Raw genomic sequence first — 21608 nt, 5'->3', positions numbered from 1 at the left:
ATCCCTGGATAGTCGAGAGGTTTGGGTCGTGCAAAATCTGGTTCTTCAAAAACAAATGCAAATTCTCAAACATGTAAAATTGCAGTAGATTTTTTCAAATTTATAAAGTACTTCTAAAGGCCTGCTCTATTTAGAAGTGATGTGGCTATTCTTGCAGTAAACCTGAAAAATTGTAAACAGGTCTTGGCAAAAGAGCTGGTTTTAACCTTTGAGACAGCACTAAAGAAAACTATCTAATTGTGATGTAAATAAACCTTTCTATTTTATTGAGAATGTATGCTTTTCCTCTCATTGATTTGCACTGCAATATTGAATATTCCCAGGGTAACTCATCAGATTTGCGTTGTAATGCAACCAAAATCAGCTGCATTTGTCAGCTTCACATCTCTAGGTACTCCAAAGTACAGAGTTTCTGTACTGGCACTGCAGTGCTGCCTGTTACTTTATCAAAATAATACTGTGATTTACTGCATGAATAGTCAAAAACATTTCTATTAATTCTTCTGAACATAAATGTTTTTTAGCATTAGCATTTGCAAAGATTTAGCAAAGTGTTAAGTTCCTAAAAATCTGATGGGTCTGGTAGGTGTTGGCCTTGGCAGGTGTTTTGTTGTTTAGAAGTCATTGCACACTGACTTTTTGGAGTAGTTTTTATATGTCATTTAATTTGTTTTCCAGAATTATTTCTGAAATGTTAAAGAATAAGTCTTTAAATTGGCATAGTGCTGACATTTGGCAATAAGGATTCATGTTATTGTCCCAGTCAGGGTTATTATGCAAATACTGAAAATTAAGTACTTTCTAAACTGTTTTGCTGGATTTGTGCACAAGTTTTAACTGAGAACTAAGAGATAATGAAGGACTGTTAGAAAGCACTAGGTAACATAAAAGGCTCAAATTTGCATTCAGCTTGTATCTGGCATCAGTGTTCTGTTAGTAAAAACAATATAATGATTCCCTGAATGGATAGGAAGTATTTCATAGTGGCTTTGGGTTTGTAAATAGATTTTAAATGGCATTAATGCATTATTATTTTTCTAAATGATCACTAAAATGAAGTGGTGCTAGATTTTGTTGTTTTCTGTTGTCAGTATTTTGCCTGTTTTGATGCTTTACCTGACTTACTACCTTCTTGATATTCCCCTTCCAAAAAAAAAAAAATCATTAATTTTATATACTTTGTCCATGACCTTTTTGGCATTTCAATGAATCAAAACCAGTAGCTTCATTACAGGCTTATTTAATATACAGTAGCAGATCAACCAAGCTGACAGTCTTTAGATCCCTCTGTGAAAGGACTTTGAAATTACACTTGCAGAGAAGTCTGTGTCTCCTTTTTATTTCCTGTGCTGGGACATCTCCTAATGATTTCAGGCTTTCAGTCTCTTCTTAGTGCGTGTTGTGTTATTAAATATTTAAGAATTATATGGTTGTGATGAATCCTATTTCAGAATAGCAGAAATTTGTTCATTGCAGAAAGTTTTCAGTTGGAATTTGGCTCTAAAACATTCAATATTAGAAGGAGCTGGGGGAAAGACAGAAGGGAGCTTGCCTAAATCTGAGCTTTGTGAGTCTCTTCAGTCTTATTTTTGATGAGGCAGATGTTTTGCTGAAGAAAATGCGTAGTCTTGTCTAAAACATGGTTAACTTGACATATTTGTGGAAAAAACCCAAAATGCAGATGAGCACATCTCAAATGAAGAGCTAATAATCTACCCAGTATTTCAATAGAAAATGTTATGACCCTGGACTTCAGCCTCCATTGTCCTGCAGGCCTTTATAGAAGTTGTATTTAAACTGCAGTGGTGTTACTGTTTGGTGAACAATTGTGCCTCTTTGTGTGTTGCTGTGAACTATTATCAACTAATACCTTTGGTTCAGTTATCATTACAGACTGGTGTCATTTGCTTATTAAAAACTACAAATATTATTATTTCTATAATAGCTATAAAGAAATATTAATATTATTTAGATAAGGAGTTATTATAAATTTATTTATTGTAAGTTGTCCTGCTAAGTGCTGAATTAGAAGAGTATTCTTGGCAGTGGGACTGTGGCAATTAAGCTGTTCAGTGTGGATAGTAAATAGTTGTGGGGAATAGTTACTTTTCTGCAATGTTGTAACAAAAATCAGGATTTTGTTGTTTTTTTTTTTTTCAGTTGTTATCTAAGAGGATACAAGTGGTTGCATGATTTAGATCAGGAAAGAGTTAGTGGTGGTTGGATGTTTAAGCAACACAGTGCAAAGACTCTTAGGATACAATTTGAGGTACTTGAAGGCTGGACAAAACAGTGCATTTTAGTATAGATACTTTTTATAGGAGTAGTCAAATAAATGAAAATTACTTGCTTAGGAAATAGGTTTTTTTTAAAGTTTTTTTTGTGCCTAAGGATGTAGACAATTGTTTTAAAATTAGGAAAGAAAATATGGAAGTAGAAAGAATGTTTACTCTGTGTTTGACAGTTGTTTTTTCCTTTATTTTTTAGTGTAATGTTAGTTTTTGATCATGTATGTGAACATTCTTCCTATATTGAAACTATGAATAGGAAGGCAGCATTAGAAAAGATATAATCATTCTACATTATTTAGGGAGTGTTTTGTGTTTATGATAAGACCCACACCCTCTCTAGTTCTGTGTTGTGTGTTGGGACTGAATGATGCAATCACCCATAATATTTGCCAGTGTTGTAAGAAAACCCCTGTTGTGCCAGGTGTGACTCCCTGCCAAGGGCCAGGGCCTGTGGGACTGTGCACGCAAGGTCAGGATGCTCTGCACTCCCAGACTGTACCCAGTGATCAGCTCCCTTCTCAACCTTCCCGATAAGCTGAATAAATTAAACTCCTTAATAGGAAAAGATGAGGATACCAGATAGCTGTGGCTTGTTGACAAGCTCTGAAATTCTCTGTGAGCAGAGGAGAGAGAAAAAGTCCAACACAGCGTGGCAGAAGAGGGATGTGACTGTTGCCATAATCTAAAAGGGTTGGCTGGCCTACAGCGAGTTCAGGGAATGAGTCAGTGCCACGGGGATGAAGGAATGCTGCTCCGGAAACTGCCTTGTCCATGATCCCACCTCAGCTCGTGCTGGCTTTCGGCAACGTGGAGGTTGCACATTCTGAATCTAAGCAGGGCTTTCAGCTCCCCTTGCTAATTGTTCCCATTTCATGAGGCATAAGTAATACAGCCACTGGCATTGACCTGTTTTGGAGCTTGCATAAATTATAAGGCTTCTTTCTTTGTTTTTCCAAATGTTGCAAGCAATGATCACCTTTGGTGGCTGATAAATGGTTGGTAACTCCTGTTGCAGCATCTGCCCTTCCAGCAAGGAAGGTGCTGTCAGCTGGTTTCAGCGAGGGCTCATTTGTGAATATTTTGGAGTACTTCTGTTCCTTGTAACGGGAGTTTTTACTAGTCAGCACTGCTTGTCAGGTTATTTATGCTGCAGATCATGATATTTTTTACTTGTTATGTCTGAAAAATCTTACATAATCAATGTATCTGAGAATCTTTAAGCAGCCTACTCTATGCTGGGTGATCAAGGATGCAACTGTAGGCCACTCCTACAAAACCTGATTTTTAAAATGTTTGTGTAAATTACTTTTTTTTCTTTCAGATGTCAGCTCTTAACTGAGACAGAAACTGCATAACTGGCAGAAAGGGCTTTTCTCCTAGAGCTGCATTGTGCAGCTTAGCAGGATATTGAGGGAGTAGAATTTCAGAGGAATCTTTCCTGAACCTGAGACTCTTAGGGTTATTTCAAAAAATATTTAAAGATGGTTTTATTTTGGTAAAATGTTGTCTTCCCTTTAAGTATAGTTTTGTCATCTTTGTTGCTACATGGAACCTGAGACAGACTAACATTGTGCAAATCTGATTAAAATTATCTGTGCTGTTTCAAAGGTCAGGTGCACTCAGTGAGTTTGCTTTCAAATTATTTTGTTTATTCTGTGTACGTATGCATCTTGAGCTCTATAAAGGTCAGGAGAGGAGATTCATTTTGGAATTTAAAGAAGTTAGGTTTTTACTGCAGGTAGCCCTGGTTAGTGTCATTTGAACTAATGAAAATTATTTTCCTGTGTTGTTTTCTTTTTGCTGTCAGTTTTATTTATCTAGTGAAACTTGTTTGTAACTATGAGGTCCATTTGAAAATAAGACAGTATTAGTAAGGTTTCTAATTTTTTTCATATTTTGTATGATCTGAAAAATTTAAGTACTGTTTGCCCAAATTAAATAGTATTCTTATTTGGGTTTTGTTTTCCTGGCATCTTTAATTCATCTGGTAGACTAACTATTTCCTTAACTAGAATAATATGTTTAAAGGATACACAGTAGGTAACTGTCTGTGGCCACAAATGGTGTAATAAAATAGGCGTGGTGGTGCATTTCCTTTCAAATTCATAACAATCCTGCTTATTAATGTTCAGGTTGACTAAAATAAACACAAAAGAATTCAAGTGTGTGTCCTGAAGCATAACTAATTGCAGTTTTCAGTCAGAGAACCAGTGACAATTAGTAAGGAAGTGGGATTCTATTAAATACAAAAGAAACTGCATTGTAAGGAGCCTAATTTTCGTCCTGAAAAGGGTGTTATATAAACCCCCAAACGTTCCAGTTCTGTCCCTAGAATGGTTGAAATATTACTGTTGAGTTATTTAATGATAACTTGTAGCAAAACAATAATAATGATGATTTTTCACTAAAACATGACCGTCATTTTCAAAGTTTACATTCACTTGGAAAGTCTTGAGCTGTTTAACCAAATCAGGTTTTTATGTCAGAAGCATTCTGACATTTTCTTTTCTGACTACAGGAGATGAAATCTGCATGAGGCAGAACGTGCTGATTGAATGAACGTAGTACTGAAGCTTAACAAAACTGTGGTTTAGTGCACATTTTACTGAAAGGGTGGACATGTTTTGGAGTTATATGAAAGGTTAGAAAATTGCTCTGAGTCTCTTTTTATGTATAAAAGAATATAAATCCCATCAAGGCAGTTGTGGTGCTTTCAGTGGTAAGTAATAGATGCCTTTCTAAGCAGAACACTCACCTTCCTTGCCAAAGATTGATTCGGGGTATATTTAATCTGTAGTTGCTTCGGTTTGTATGGACATAACCAAGCCTGGATATGAGTAGCAACAGATTGGTCACACAGATTTCTTTTTAGTTTAAGAAATTGCTTTAGTGAATTGGGTATTTGGCCAGGCTGGTTGACTCTAATTTCATAAGGCAAACAGGTGACTGCTGGATGTGTACTTTGAGGGACATGGGGAGGCTTAGACTGGGTGCATTTCCTTGTGGGAGTTTTGCCAAGATGCTGCTACCGCTTTGAAGCTCTTTTTTTTCTTGTCTGCTTCTTCCTAATTAGTGTAATTTGTAAGCTTCCCTCCACTGATTCATTATTGTTTGTAGCAGGCACTGTCATTTCTCTTTACCTAAGTGTTTTCAATGAGAAATATTTCTCTGTCAGCTTTTCATCAGTTTTGCTGTTGGAATCCTAGTCCATTAAATAGCTTTAGTGTTTATACCTGTTGTGAGACATATCCTTCCTAGTGCTTCAACTGAAGCAGTAGCTGTTAGGCCTTGACAGTGTGATTTCAGAAAAATAAAAAGCTTTTTGAAATTTGGAAACTTTAGGATATTTGAAGTACAGCTTAGAGTATGTTTGATAACATAAATCATATAGAATTATTGTATGTACTTGACTTACTTTGAAAAATTTCTGTTAAGTAATGTTTTATCTTGGTTTTAATTTTCCCAGGTGTCAGGAAAAAAAATTGCCTTCTAATATTGTGATATTAACACTTTTTATGTCATGTTAATTCTGATGTGTGGCTTGTTTTCAGAAGATTTGGTTAGCTGGGATAAAATCTCAATATGCCTTATGCTACAATGGCACATTTCTGAGCAGTGAGTTTGAGAATCAGAATTAAAAACCAAGTATCAGTATCTAAATTCAGGGGAATAGAGAAGAATAGAAAGGGAGAAAAGGTAGAGTGTGAAAACGTTGTTCTTCAGAGGAAGATTAATAACACTTTTGAGAGTGATATAACACCTGATGTTGCATGTAATCAGAATTCTGGCTTAAATAAATACTTTGGATGCTTCTTAAAGCTTCTAAAATTAGTTTACAATTTTCTTCCAGAATTGGGCTGTAATATGGAACCAAATTCATATTAATGTTCAAGGCTTTACACAAAATAAAACATTGATACCAGTGAAGATCTTTGATACATGAAAGCAAGTCTCTTAAAGTGTGGGGTTGGTAGTGGATTCCAAGGTATTATCTACTAAGTGTCCTGTGAGATACACTGGGAATCCTAGAATTAGGAATAATTTGTCCTTGAACTTTTTTGTTATTATTTGATACTGAGACCAGAGCGATGGCTTTGGTGTGGCAATGTGTGGGGATGGTTGTGTTTATGCTGCAGTGGGCACTGCGTAATTATGTACTTTGCTGCCTTTGCACATTTATTGTATTGCCATTAGGAAGCTTATAATGGGTATTTCTCTTGCAGTGTAAGAGTTAATTCCTAGATAGAATCCTCTAATGGTTTCAATTTGGGGTAATTTTATCTGAAAAGAAAATAATTTTAATATATTGTATTTAATCTGTGTGTTGACATGGGGGATTATCTCTGCCTGTAAGGTCACATCAGTTCCCTTGGGTGCTGGGTGTGTAATGCAAGTGTGCTGGGACAATTACTTTCAGCTTCTCATGGATATGGACTGCAAACAGTGAAAACCAAATAGGAGCACAACTGATGCTTTCTGAAATCCAGAGGATAGCAGAGCCTCGCTGTTCGTGCGTGTCGTGTGTGCACCTGTGGGGTGAAACAGTGCCTGGGATTGTCTGCTCACAACAGCACTGCTGCTTCTGTGCCTCTGGGTTCTTGAAGCTGAAAGGTTGTGGCTGTATTCTTCCTTCTTTGCTTCAGAGATGTTCCATCATGAACATACATAATGTATGTGAAACGTGGAAGTAAAGGATGCTGAGGATGAGCATTATTCAGTCTGTCCATATGTATTATGTGTTTGTGTTGTTATCCATTTAGGGTTCTATGCTCATCATTGACTGAATTAGTTATGCATTTTTGAGTTCCACTTTGTTTTGGAGAATGCAGACTAGGTCTTGAGGAAGTTTGGAGAAAAAACTGGAGAATACAAAGAATTAAGTATTGTCAGAGTTGATGAAAAACATAAATCGGAGAAAAATTGATAACATTGTTTAAATAGCTTCTCATAAGTGCGTAAGATTCTCATTAGTACAACATCAGAAGATGAATGAATATTAATGAATGAGATCAAAGACGTTTAGAAATCAAAGCAAGTAAACAATTATTTTTAAGAATTATATAAGTTTTTAACTGCATAAAAATATGTATCTTCTTAACTGAACGGCTCCGTGAGAAGGTTTTCTCGAAAATATTTTTCCTGAAAATTTTTATGTTGAACTAGAAAGGCAAGTATGTAACATGAACCAGAAAAATGTATACATCAAAACCTGAAATATATAAAATGTCTTGCATGTGCTGTATCAAAATATCTAAATTCAACTGTGGAATCAAATAGGCTGGAATTTGCGCTTGGCCGGAGCCCATGATTTGAGCTTGACTCAGACTGTCAACACAAATTGCTAAATATTGAGAAGGAAATTACTTCTGGATGTCTCACACTCTTGCTGTTTGCTTTTACATTTCTAGCTTTTACATTTCTAGTACTTTTGGACAAAAGTTACCTGTGCTGAAACATACATACATATATATATACATATATATATATATATATATATTTAGTGTAATTCTGTTATAAAAATAGGTGTGCATGGCATTTCATACTGATTTTGATCATCAAGTGTCAGAATAAGACCAGAACTATTTTCATCTCAATATCTGCTTTTCCAAATCTTATCTAGCAGTGTGATCTGTAGAACACAGTTATTTAATCTTTGAACTGTACATGCCAGTAATATTGCATGGGGTATTTTGTCATCACAATAGAGTGCTAGTGAATCTTCCAAGATTTAGAGAAATGACTGGAATAATTTATTAAGTATTACTTTTCATTTATCTTTATATGTTTACTAACATTCATTTAATAACTCTTTTATTCAACTAAAAATAAACTTTTTTTTGGTATGAGATGATTTAAACAAAATAATAGATCTGGGCATGAGTTCAGGTATCTTTCAGTTTTCTTTCTGCAATTAAAATAAAATTGCGTATCTGTATAATATTTCTTCTTTAAAATTCTCTGAGGATTTTAATCCATTTAATCCACAAAGGTCATAGTGGAAATATCACTCCAAAGGCACAGATTCCCTGGTGCAAAAGGGAGAGTGTTCTGACCATAAAGTACCCAGTTGCTCTGGGCAATAGTTACATTATTTGACAGTTGGTGATTCCCACGAACTTTAATGGCAAAGTCGGGCTCGCGAGAGGATTCCTCAAACACTGTCAAAGAAACAGTTTCATTTTGAACCTGGGTATAAAGCTAATGGTATCTAACAGCTTCTAGTGTCACTGAATCAAATTCCTCAAGTAGAAAGAGCGGCTGCCATCCCGTTTTAAAGTGACCGTATGTTTGACCCAGTTTTGCGCTGGCGGTGTCATCCCGATCGGATCTCGCCGCTCTGGGCTCTCGGAGCCTGACAGGCGGAACAAGTTGCTTCAGCTCACCCAGCTCATCTGTCACACTGAGCAGCTTGCACGTTTCTAGCAGCTGAATGAAATGTGGAGCGAGGCCTCCTCCCCGCTCTCTGCCATCGGCGTCGTCAGCAGCCCGCTCGCACCCCCGGGAACGGAGCGAAACCAAGGGTTAAAAAGAGAGAGAACAGAAAAAATATGGCTAGAGATGCCTTTCATAATTAAAAGGTTTGTGGTTCAAAAATAAGAAAAAAAATATATCCAGGAACTAGATGGAAAGTTAATTTCCAAAGAAGGATGGCAATTACCTTATCTGAAGGGAAAGATGAGTATTTAAGATCCGATACTAAGTTTTATAATCCAGTGGGGCAGCGAAAGGTGTCTCCGTTTGCATCAGGAGCACCTGCTTAGCATTTAAAATGTTCAAACTTCTATGGAGATTTTATTTTCCCAAAATAGTGCACTAGAATTTTGTACACTAGGCCAAATCTTGCCATAATCTCTACCCTCTTTGAAGTTCTGCAGTGAGAACAGTGTTAGGGCTCTGAGTTTGTGCAGGTTGCTCTTTGAAGTTCATGTGTGGCTGGCCTGGCTGCTTTATTCTTGCAATGACCGAATTTTACTTGTAGTTTTGAGAGCATTAGCAAAAGAAGCACAAACCATAATGCTTTGTAAATGCTGATTAGAGGTTTTTCCCCACGTTAAACACAGGAAGAAATTTTTCTGGCCTGTTATGATATGTCCAGTTTTAAAAATATTTTTACTAGAGTAAAATTTCCAAGTGGTACTTCAGCTAGTAACAACCACTAAGTGGTTTCTGTTTGTTATAATAATAGTGATTGTGGTAATCAAATGATTCATGTGTGGCCCATGTCAGGAATGCCCTCTGTTATTTAAGAATGAGATAGATTACACTGGGGGAGAGACCTGCTAATAATGTTTTATTCAAAGTGATGCTGTACGAAATTATTCAAAAGGAATATACCAGTTGATATTTTCATCATGGAAACTATGAGCTGAACCACCACAGTCTAATGAAAAATAGGACTATGGAATGTGTGGCATATGTATGAATTAGGGAGATATTTATATCTTTGGGCTTTACAGCTTCAGTGGAATAGAAAGGGTCATTCTGTGGTGATCGATGGATATGTGGTGAATTGCACAAGATCTGAGAAAATGAGGATTGCATTTATCATATCTAAGGGGAATGTCAAAGTGTGTGTCTGCCTATAACCCACCCCATCAGTGGTAAAATGATGACAATATGCCTTTGGGAGATGCCAATCAATATGACTGTTGTAAAGCTCAGCAACAGCTGACGGCATTTCATCTGGTGAGTTCTGGGGTTGGCTTAGAGAGCTATGGAAAAAAGCAGAGAAAAACACCATCTTTGTACCTGCTTGGAAAAAGTTTGAAATAAGTCTCATAAAGATGAAATTGGACATAATGTTCTAAGTTTGAGAAATTAAATAAAGATGTTCAGCTGAATTCTGTTCACCTGGCCATTATAGACAGCTCCTGCACTCAATATTATTGCTGAGAGCATAACACAGAACCTGCCTGTGGGCAGGGGTGCTGGAACTAGATGATCTCTAAGGGCCTTTCCAACTCAAACCATTCTATGATTCTATGAACCAGAAGGACTTCTGGTGGTCTTGAAGACTGACTGTGTAATGAACTTCCTAGACTGAACTTTGTTGGTAAAACCAGAAGTTGTCCTTAAAAAAAAAAAAAAGTGATGATGATGATTCATTCAGAAAGCCCACTGGTTTGCTCAACAGAAATACACCCTTTGGTTTCTGACCAGAATAAATCAATGGCAATGTCACAGATAAAGAATATCCAAACAAGTTCTGAAGTAAAATGTAAGTGAACAGGAACATTTTAACCAGTCAGCAGAAAGCTGCTGCTTCTGTCACGAAACCCATAACATATAAAGGCTAAAATGTATTTTGTATATATGTTTTTCTTTTCCCATTAAAAACCTGTGAAACCTGAATCAGATTTTCTGTGGACAAGAGAAAGGGATTTTGGAAAGGATAACCCAAATGCATGCTGATAAAAACATGCATATACAATATATACACACACATTTGAAATATCTCAAAAAATTTTCAGCAGTAGTGAAGCTGGAAGTGCCTGAAATCTGTGGTCTTATTTCTTAAATCTGAAGTTCCCAGCTAGTAGATGTGCAGCTTTGTCCTTTGGCTTGACCCATTTTTGTTGGAGTGGGTATCTTGCTCCTTATATTATTAGGCCTCATCTTACTAGTCTGAATAATTTGAAGAATCATTATAATTTATGTGCCATTCTGAAATTAAAAGAGGCAAGAGGGTAAAAGTGAGTAGAGAGAAGCAACATCTATTAGTACAGACTTTTTTTCATACAGTAGTAGCTGAACAAAGCAAAGGTGATTATTAATGTATAGGCCAAACATTTATATATGTATTTATTATCCCTTTGTAGCTTTGAAGTGCAGAAAAAGATACTCCAAAGGTGAGTGTGTTACATTGCATTGACAAATATTGCCTGGCACCCTTTGTGTTACATTCACAGATCTGAGAGCAGCCATTAAAGATAAAGCTGACAGGACAACTTCTTTTGCCACCTGGCTTCCCTGTCGTACAAAAGTGCTGAGTGATGGTTAGAGGGAAAATGTAGAGAAAGGTGTTGTGCTGAGGGTCTCCAAGTCTTAGAGAATAACTGCTGACTTCTGCTTTGTTCACAGTGGTTAAGTTATGCTGGTGTAGTTATGTTTGCAGAGATTAATGCAGTGTATTTAAAAATAAATGCACTGGTACCGCGTCTGGTCCCCAGATTCATAACGCCAGGTGAGAAAACCAAGAAAAATTAAAGTGACTTTTTAATGGTTCTTCTGAATTTGCATGAGGCTTGATTGTATAGTACTGTGCATCAAGCATTTCTACAGAAAGCAGGAAATTAAGATACATAATACTGTGTAACTGTGGATTTTTCATTGTGTATTAAGTGGATAAATACCTAAAATGTAGATAGCAGAGCATTATAGTTGTATCACAGTACCTTTAGTCTTTGAAGATAATTCAGCATTCTGGACTTGCTCATAAATGTATAACTTAATTGTTCTTTGATTAATAGTTAAAGTGGAAATAGTTTTTTTTGCTAAAAAGAGATTGGATAATACATCAGGCACCCTGACAGAGACCAATTTTTATCAAGAAGCTGTTTTGGTGAGATTCAGGTATCCCATAATATTTTATTTGTTTCAACAACTTCATCTTTTCATTTTCAGATTTCTCTGTTGTCACTCCCAGAAAGTTGAACTGTGATAATTAAAGCAGCCTGCAACATAAAAGAAAGATTTAGAAATTCAAGATAGTCACATTATGCAGTGAAATTTAAATTGATATGAATTTGTGGTGTTATAAATTGTAAATCACTATGATCAACTGGTTAAACAACAGATTTGTATAGTGTAGAAGGAGAAAATGCATGCTAAACTGTGGCATGAGTTTGGGGTTTTTTTTGTCTGATCATGTTTGCATTTTATGACATGGCAAATAAATTTTTAATATTTATAAGCAGTTAAGCTGTTAATAGATAGAAGAATGTATTAAAAAAAAGAGATCAGAGCAAATATTTCCAATGAGGAGAAGTATTTTCAAAAGAAAACTTTTAGGAGAACCAAGAGTGTACTTATGTGCGTGGCAGCAGCACTTTGTAGGTTTACAGCTGTTTGTACCTGTTTAATCTTATGTTTATCTGCAGTTATCATAGTTCCTGTGGTGTTGTGTGCTATAGGTGACCTTGAACCAAATAACCTTCTTGTATTTATCTGTAATTTAGATGGATTTGGCTTCTGTTTCATAAACACCCCCATCCCCCCAACAGTTCTTTCTCCTGTTCTTTATTTGGGTACAGAGTGAAAATATCAGTTAGATCCCTTGCAGTGCCCGTGTCCTTTAGGTGGCACATCTGCTCAGCTGCTGTCAGATGCTGTTACCTGAGCTAATTGTCAGACTTGCTTTTCCTTGGAGGGATCCTGGCAAGAGGAAAAATCTCCTCCTCTGAGGAGGTGATTAATTCTGCCCCAGTGTGAGCACATTTCTCAGTTTCCACAGTCCTGCAGATAGAAGCTCTTCTCACCTTCTTTGTGAGCTGGTGGATATGAGCCAGCTCCATCCTGAAGCTGCTGTCTCACCACTTTAGCACTAAGTTAAACTCAAGCTACTATGATTTGCCCCTTAGCATCAGTTACTGATCTGGGTTTGATGTCAAATTAAGAGAATCATGCAGCTTTTCTTTGGATTGAAGAGGCAGTTTAGGTCTGTCCTTAGTATGTTAGTAGGACACTGAGCAAAGAGGCTGGAAGAGCAGAAAATGGCAGTGAAGCATCGCGATTGTAGAACCTTGTCCTTGGCTGTGATGGGATTGCATGGGGTGATCTCTGTGTCTCACTGAGAGCCTGATTGCTTTGCTTTTGAGCCCTGAGCAGGCCTGGTGAACTGAATCAATTTATCTTTCTGTGAGAACATGTGGCTTGAATTCCTGATTCTCCGAGCATGTTTATGTTTGAACTGTGATTAGTCTGGCTCCAGACAGAGAAAACAGGAGCTCTGAAGGCACCTTTGAGAAGAGAGGAATGCAAGGGTCTTTGCTTCTGCAGTTCTGTGCTCAGTTTGAATGCTCAGCAGAGGAGTTAGGAGGTACAACAGTTCTCTTTCTTGTATGAGGCCAGTTGTCATTTTTTTAATGAAGTGTATATTTAGAATCATTTAGGTTGGAAGGACCTTTATGATCATTGAGTCCAGCTATTAACAAAGTACTGCCACTAAACCATGTCTGTAAGTGCCACATCTGCACATTTTTTAGATCTCTCCAAGGATGGTGACTCAACCACTTCCCTGGGCAGCCTGTTCCAGTACTTGACAATAAAAAGAAAAAAAGGGAAAAAATATTCAAATGAAACTGTATACTTGGACTATTAGTGAAAATGAGTGATGCAAGCAAGTTTTTGTGGAGTATTGTCCCACTTCTGGTAGGAGGGGAATAAAAAAGTCTACCTTTTGTCTTTTGTCTTGGAATATTAAAATAAATAGCTGTAGCCAGCTAGAAAGGACTAGAGAGAAATATGGTGTCAGTCGGATGTTTGAGGTACTGGCTATCTGGAAACAAATAATCCTAAATATTGACTTGCCAGTACTCTAACAGGGGAAAAGCCCAAGAGACAACATCAGTCAGGGCTACAGAACACCAAGCTGTATTTGAATGTGGGATGCTGGTGTACGTGGAGTGTATGAAAGATGGGACTTGCTTGTGTCACCAAGAACGAGTTCTATGTACTGCTGGTTTTAAAAAAGTCTCTGATTTTCCAATAGTTAAAGGAAATAATCAGGGAAGGACAAAAAAAGATGAAGGAAAAGTGAATAGAGTAGAAAAAAAAAAAATTATAAAACCTTAATCACTGGCACCTCACTCCCTGACAATAACAGTACTGTTTATTAGGTGGCAAGATGGAAGTGTTCAGGAAAAGCAGTCCATTTGCAAAGCAGCAGACTGTGTATTCACATTGTTTTACTGCTTGCACTGCAGTGGATCTAAATTTGATCAAGTATCTTTGTCATTGAGAAGCAGTAAATGTTTTCCTGCTAATTGTTTCTAATGCATTTCTTTTCATTTATTGTGGACCTCAGAGTTGGAAACACTAAAAGTTGCTCAGATTTCACAAAAGAACAGGAGCAATCTTACCTTGAAACCAAACAGGAGTGCCTGTTTCCTGGGGGAAGAAATGTGTTCCCCAAATGCATTTGTATTTCAGCTGGTTAATTTAGAAACGGCTTAATTAGTGAAAGTAGCAAAGGCCTGTTTTGCAAACCACCTCCTTCATATGTCTAAGATTTCTAAGAAAATTTTTTGTAGTAGTTGTTTTCTTATGAAATTATTGATTTTAATATTTTTCTGGGACAGTTGTGTATCAAAGTCATCACTGGGTTATATAGAAATTCTTTGAAAATTCAATTGCATTAAACAGCATAGATTTAATGTTTTAAAATAAGTTACCTGAATTTGGAAGTAGCTGACTTTGGTAACCTGATGTGTCCTGTAGAAAGCAGCACGGTAGAATGGGAGTGCGTGGTTAATATGTCCTTTTTAAAGAGAGAATATTTATAGTACTAGAATACCAATTACATTATTGGCACAGCAGAAGCCCTGAAAGGCGATTGCGGAATTAAGGTGACATTGTGTGTGAGTGGGATCGAATTTAAGTTCCCTCTTACCAAACACAATTGGTAAGCCCTTAGAATCTCCAAATAAATACTTGTGCTTTAAGGTCAGTCCAGACCTCGTGGATTGCTTTCCCTTTCCCTGATAAAAGCGGATGCAAGCATGCCAAATTGCTTTGCTCCAGCTTAACCCCAGCACTGTTTGAATTCATAAATGCTACAAAAGAAAAGCTTATTACTGCATACAACGGTGAAGTGGAAAAATGTCATGCCTACCTAATCTATTTCCTGGGAAGGGGGGGACAAATCCCTTTATTCTTTTACTAAGACTTGGGGAAATAAAATGAGGACTAGACGTGACGCTTATAATCAAGAATTGTCTTGATATATATAATATTTTCAGTGGATATCAACCTACGCTTTCTCTTCTCTCTGGAATATTTTCTCTGAAATGAAACAGTAAAGGAACTTTTTTCTGTATTGAATTAGGATACTATCCGGTATTTAAATTGTTTTTAATTTTTTACTTGTTTATATAATAACTATTAAACAGCTGTTTCTCTGAAACTTTTGGTTTAGGGATAACTTGTTCAAATAGTGGCACATCATTTAGGAGACGAAACAAAGCAATGCTGGATATGGGTTTTATACGGTAACTAGTCTATAGCAGTATTAGAAATGGGAGCTTTGCTATTAATTGATAACAAGCACATCGTTTTAAATAACTTGGACAAGATGAAACTGCTCCTAAAATAGAGCACTTGAGGGAAAAGTAGGTTTTCACACTGTAAACAGGGTTCTTTGAAAGCTGGGAGAAGAAAAAAAAAAGTAGCACAGTACAGTAAGTTAAATCATTACATTAATTGAACACTTGTCTGCTTGCAGCAGTTTTGTTTTGTGTATGTCAGTGAATGAATTGTTGAGAAAGAAAGTAAAAGGGAAGTAGTAGTGGGTAAAGTTTGAAACAAAGCAATTAACATTCATAAGCTGTAATTCTGGGTAGTTGTGTTAAGTTCTCTTTCCTGAAGGTGGTTTGATGGTGTTGTAAACTGCTGCCTGTAATCAACTTAGGTAATCTACAAACAGAATTTTAGTAAAAATGTGTTCCTCGGTTTTTGAGTGAGGATGACTAATATCTTGTGTCATATCAATGAGTCTTATTTTATTTCATCATAAATGTCATACAAAATTGCTTCCTTGTAAAGTTGAAATTCCGCATCTAACAGGTGTTGAATCCTTTTCTTTTGGAAGGTGGTGCTTAAGCCTGAATGTCTCTCATTGGAGTTCCAAGCCTGAAATAGGGCAGGTAGTTCTCCAGCTATTTAATAGACAGTCTGTCAGCCCAAAGAGGTATTGACAGGATTTTATAGGGTGCAGATGGCAGAGAAAAATCTAGTATTTCACTGCTGGTCATTTTCTTTCCAATGACAATCCAGTTATTAGGTTGGTAGTTTTCTCACAAAACATAGTGTGGGGCTACCTAATGAGATTGCTTTAAAGCCCGTTGGTAATGCCGATGTATTTCTTGTAATCCTTTTGCCTTTGGTTGCTGTTGTTAAAGGGCAACTTCTCACTCTTGGGAAAAAAGCTCATTCACTGGGCTAAACATGAAAATGCATTATGCTTGATGTTATGCTTGATGTTCTTGGTTAAAGTATAATGTGAAACAGAATTCTCTCTGTACTGTGTCTCTTGAAGCTGTAGCTTCTGGGCAGAAATGGCAAAAAGATGTTCAGATTACAGTTAAAGGGATTCTACTTAATCATAGTTGGTAAGAGATTAAACTTTAACCATTCAATTAGAGCTCTTGGCCCAACTTTTTTTAACAGAATAAGAGCAGTAATGAAAAAATTTGCTCTGAATAAGTGTGTGTTGCTTGACACTGCAAAAAGCATTCTCTTTGCACTGGGGTACTGCATGTATTGTAAAGGAAAGGTTTGTATTTAATAAGGTCATTGAAGAAATCACATAGTAGTAATTTTTTTTCAATATGCCTTAAATTTGTCCACTAATGAAACCTACATTGCCAAGGCTTCAGCCAATGGAAACTGCTGCACGCTTTTAACAGTTAGAAAGGGAACTTGCACTTTTCTGTGAGAGCAGTAAGACTGAAAGATGGTTTTATGATATTTAAAGGTACTCAAACTCAGTTGCAGAGAACTTAAGTCACCAGGAAGATTTAGCGAAGAGTTTTGAATACTTAGCAGGAAAACTTGACACATTGGAGCCCCTCCATTCATGTAGCCTCAAGGTAAAGACAAAACCAGTGTCTGAAACCATTCAGCTGTCTTATGAGCCAAAGCAGATCCAAAGCTGGCAGGTATTTATTGTTTTATTGAAAACATTTCTGTGAGAAAAGCCACTGAAATACATAATCACCCTAGCAAGGGAATTTTTTTAGGACTAGAAACAGGGATAATACTTGTCACTGCAGATGTTAGGCACCCCTTAAACTAATTCAGTTAGGAAGGCTATCAAAAGGTTAATGCAAGTCTATTTTCAAAAAAGACATTCTTTATCAAGCACTTCTGAAATTACAGTTTAGAACTCTAGAAATTGAATAAACATTCTAATTTCATCTTTCATACTGTATGCTGTCAACAGAAAAAGCTGGCTTAATTCTGCAAGAGTTTCAATGGATGTGGCACTCAGTGCCTGGTCTAGTAGACAAGGTGGTGTTGGGTCAAAGGTCGGACTCAGTGATCCCAGAGGTCTTTTCCAGCCTAATTGATTCGGTGATTCTGTATTTTGTGCACTATATTTTATGGGTCTTCTTACTGTGTGTTGTTAAGAAGTTTGTAAACACTGTAAACACTGCACAGCATGCTCAGTTATTTTGAAAGACAACATGAACAGCTATAGCTTTGTTCAATTAATTAAGTACTTCCTGGCTTTGTTAGTATTCAGAAAACTTGACAACACTGTTGTATTGTACTTTTCCCAGTATGTTTTAAATAAGCTGTATTGCAGATGATACAAGGACAAATCTTTTGTTAGAGGTGGTACCTTCTGTTGCACTGCTGACCTTATGGAAAAGAGAGAAAAGGCACCTCTGGTCATTTTTTCTCATTATCAGCTGTGTAATTATCTATTTCCCTGTTCACATTGCACTGTAAAGTCATTTTATGAAAGGGATGGAAGGAAAAAGATCCTTTTGACACTGTTAGTCTATGAGAAAAAATGTTAGGAGAGGAAATGTCTCCAAAGGAGGATATCCAGGGAAGAAGTGTTAGCAGTTTCAAAGAGAACTTCTGGAACAAAGACATGTATGGGCATCTTTGGGAGCTCTTGTCTTGGGAGGGGTCAGTGAGTGAAAACTTAAAAAAGCATGATGATCCATGGAAACTGTCCACGGGAACATCTGTCCTTCAGAATGCCATGTGCTGAACTGCAGTTCTCAGAGCAGCTACTGTGGGTGGGTACAAGGTGTTTACTTTTATTGGGACTGTATTCTAGGCTTTTCCTAGGTTTTGTAGAATAAGTAGGATGTACTTGGGATGTGAAAATGAGATGTTGGTTTGCTTGGGAATGTGACAATTCAGAGCACTCTTGAGTTTTTTTATTACAATGACAATGGGTCTCAGTGTTTTGGTAGACACAAACAGGTGGAAGGAGCAGAGACAGATACAGTTCTCTTCAGCAGTGAGATGAACTGAAGTTAATAATGTATTACTGTACTTCAAAAACTCTTCTGAGAATTTTTTCAGAAGATATTTTGACGAGTTCAGAGAGAAGTTGGTGGTATCATTAAATAAGTTGACAACTTCTGTAATCAGCTTTTTGGTATTATAGCTCAAGGGAAAGTCAATAAACTTTGATTCCCAGCATTAATGTAATTATTTTGATCCCCCCTTCCCTTTTTTTTTTTCTTTTCTGGTTCCTTCTGCATAAGACTGCAATAATATAATATCAGATGGCCAAAAGCAATTCAGAAAGGCAATGTCCCATAGGGTGACGTACAAATGTAGGAAGACTGGGGGTGGAATAAATCATTTCCTCTGATCTTGTTAGGGATGAAATTATTATAGAGAAGCAAATGTAATTTGCTGAATATTCTGGGAGGAAGAGAAGTATGAAGCTTCTTTGATTACTAGAGGTACTATTTTTAAAGTGTTTTTTCTTCCTCTCGCCTGCACTATTTTCCTTAGTATACAAAAGTGTGTTCCCATTGCCACTTGTTTTGGTCATTGTAATATACTGCTTTAGGTCAGCTGCTACTCTAGTATTTTGGTTGATTTGGGCTAATTGGACTTTAATCTTCATCATCTGATGAGAAACTGCTTTAAATGTTTCAGTAAGAAAACTTGTATTGTGTTTCTGATTATTTAATTATTCTGACATTAATGTACTGAATTTCATGCTCCCATGAGGGAATACAGGACAGGTGAGATGAGTGAATCGTTATAATATAAATGCCTTGTTGAATAGTGTAGGCCAAAGAACTCGCAAATTAACCTTAAAACACAAAAGCTTGATCAACCTCCTGTGACAACACTCTTTTCTCTGAAAAAAAAAAGAAAATTAAAAGATGATGTACTGAACCTTTAAAATAGTTTTTCCATAGGTTTACCATTTGCCTGGTTAATTAAGGCTGACCTACATGCTGTTGGAAGTGTCATGTAGAGCAGTAAAAGCTGATCAGGTGTGAGTGATTTCAGGAGTGATTTCAGGTGTGATTTAACAGCTGTGCTCATGAGGATCTGCCTGCAGTCACGTGAGCAGCCAGCAAGTAGCAGCCACCATGGCAGACTGACTTCGGTGTTAGTCTCGAAGCAAATCTGCCCTGAAGAGTCCAAAACTGATAACTAAAGGTGGGCAAGTACAATTCCATGTAACTCTCTAACTTTCAGTATCTGAGATTCGATGTGCATTGTTTTCTAGTAACACCTGAAGTTGCTTAGATTTGTTGGTTGTTGTTGGGGGGAATAATGTTCCAAGTGGTTAAATTTAAGGGTAAACTTTGCAGATATACACAATTGACTGAACTGCTTAAGTTCCAGTTTGGGAAGGGGCTTGACTATCAATAATGCAAACACTTTTTTACCTCATGAGCTCAGTGAACAATAAGAGAGACTGAGTTTACTGCTTGGTGTTTACTCTGTAGTTATTCCCCCAGTAAACATTTGTAGAGCACTCTTACATAAGATGCTTTTCTCTGCACTTCTTCACACTTACTACACACTTGGAGACATCCAGAGAATTAGAAGATTGTGCCATGATTGTTGTCCCCCTTGTTTCCCATAACAACTTCCCCGGGAAGACAGTTTGGAGGAACCAGTTCCACAAAGCAATTACAGGTCTGGATGATGCAGCTGAGCATGTTTTATAAATCCCTCTGTCTGCATTATTAGACACGTGAGAGTTTGGTGACCTGTGGTAATTAGATTGTGTGATCATTCAAAAGAAGGATCAGGCTCACGTAGGTCAGTCAGGTACTTTGGAAAATGGAACTTTTCGATGTTTATCTTAGATAACTGATATTTTCTGGCATTTAATAGGGAAAATCTTTTACTACATGTAAAAGTGAACCCAAACAAAGTAACCTAAATGTTCCTTCCTTGTGGTTTCTCCTTGTTTTCAGTTATTTCCCTTTTGGTAGAAACACTGATCAGACTGGCAGAGCTCTGGCTGTTAGAGCTGTTTTGTAGAGCTGTAAGAAGTGTTAGGCTTTGAAATGCTGACAGGCCTTGCATAAACCATGATCTGATTTTTCTTGCCTTCTGGCAAGAAGGCAAGATCACGATGCTTTATTATTGAGGCAGGTCCTTGTGTAGTGTAACTAAAGCTTGAAAAATCTCTCAAATGGAAACTTCATTTCTCCAGGTAGTAAAACTGTGCTGGACTTTTGTTGCAATTGTTTGCTTTGTTTTCCTTGTGTTACTTTCTTAGAACGTTTTGTTTGTTTGTTTCTGAAGACATAATCTCACCTTTCCCAAGCATATATTTTACACTTTGAAGTGATCATTAGAGTGTATTCTTTGGAAACATATTTCCTTGGATCATTAAAAATGCAGTTGAGCCACTGAAAAATGTGGGAACCACGGGCACATGAGACTGGCCCAGCACCTTTCTGTTAGTGGAGGGTAACAGGACTTTTTTTTAGTAGTCTTGAGTGGAGACAACTGTCAGTAATGTTTACTTTGGCAAAAACAAGGTATTGGGAGTGGAATAAGCCATAAAAATAGTATGTAAGGAATATTGTGAATAAAAGTAACGGCGCTTATTAGCAGATGACACACTTGCATGGGAAACAGTGGGGACAGAGCTGTCCTGAACACTGTGCTTCTGCAACAGCCAGTGTGAGCTGATATATAGGTAATTAATGGGCTTAATGACTTTTTACATTTACCTTGAAGAAAGTCTGTGGTTACAGTTAATGGCAGCATTTTACAGAGTGACTTGTGTTTTATTCTTAGGTGTGTGTGTATATACAGATCATTAAATTTCTATTCATGGTGCAAATATTTACCTAAGTTCAAACTCCTGAATGACCAAGCAAATGTTCTAGTCTGAAGTAATCTTGCACAGGCAGTTGGCTGTATGACTAATAGAATTACATGTGCGTAAAATTGCTTTTACTATAGAAGCCAAAATGCAGAATAATGGCTTGTCAAGCTGTCATTTGCAAGTGAGATCATAGATTTCATAGTCCAAATTAGGTTGTGTTCTTTTTCTTTCTGTCAGGTCACATTCTAATAACCATATTGTGCATTAAACCCTGTGATTATCTGAGCACTTGACAGATGGTAGGATGTTAATTT

At 36.9% G+C, this 21608-nt stretch overlaps 1 long non-coding RNA gene across 1 annotated transcript in view; it reads left to right on the top strand.

Annotated features, from left to right (window-relative positions):
- LOC108503131 overlaps window positions 1-21608 on the top strand; it is a 146058-nt gene that overhangs the window by 5009 nt on the left and 119441 nt on the right. The window lies entirely within an intron of this gene.

The sequence above is a fragment of the Lepidothrix coronata genome, unplaced genomic scaffold (genome assembly GCF_001604755.1).
Source record: "Lepidothrix coronata isolate B3197 unplaced genomic scaffold, Lepidothrix_coronata-1.0 Scaffold131, whole genome shotgun sequence".
NCBI lineage: Eukaryota > Metazoa > Chordata > Aves > Passeriformes > Pipridae > Lepidothrix > Lepidothrix coronata.
The sequence above is the reverse complement of the archived record's forward strand: the minus strand, read 5'-3'. Positions and strand labels throughout refer to the sequence as shown.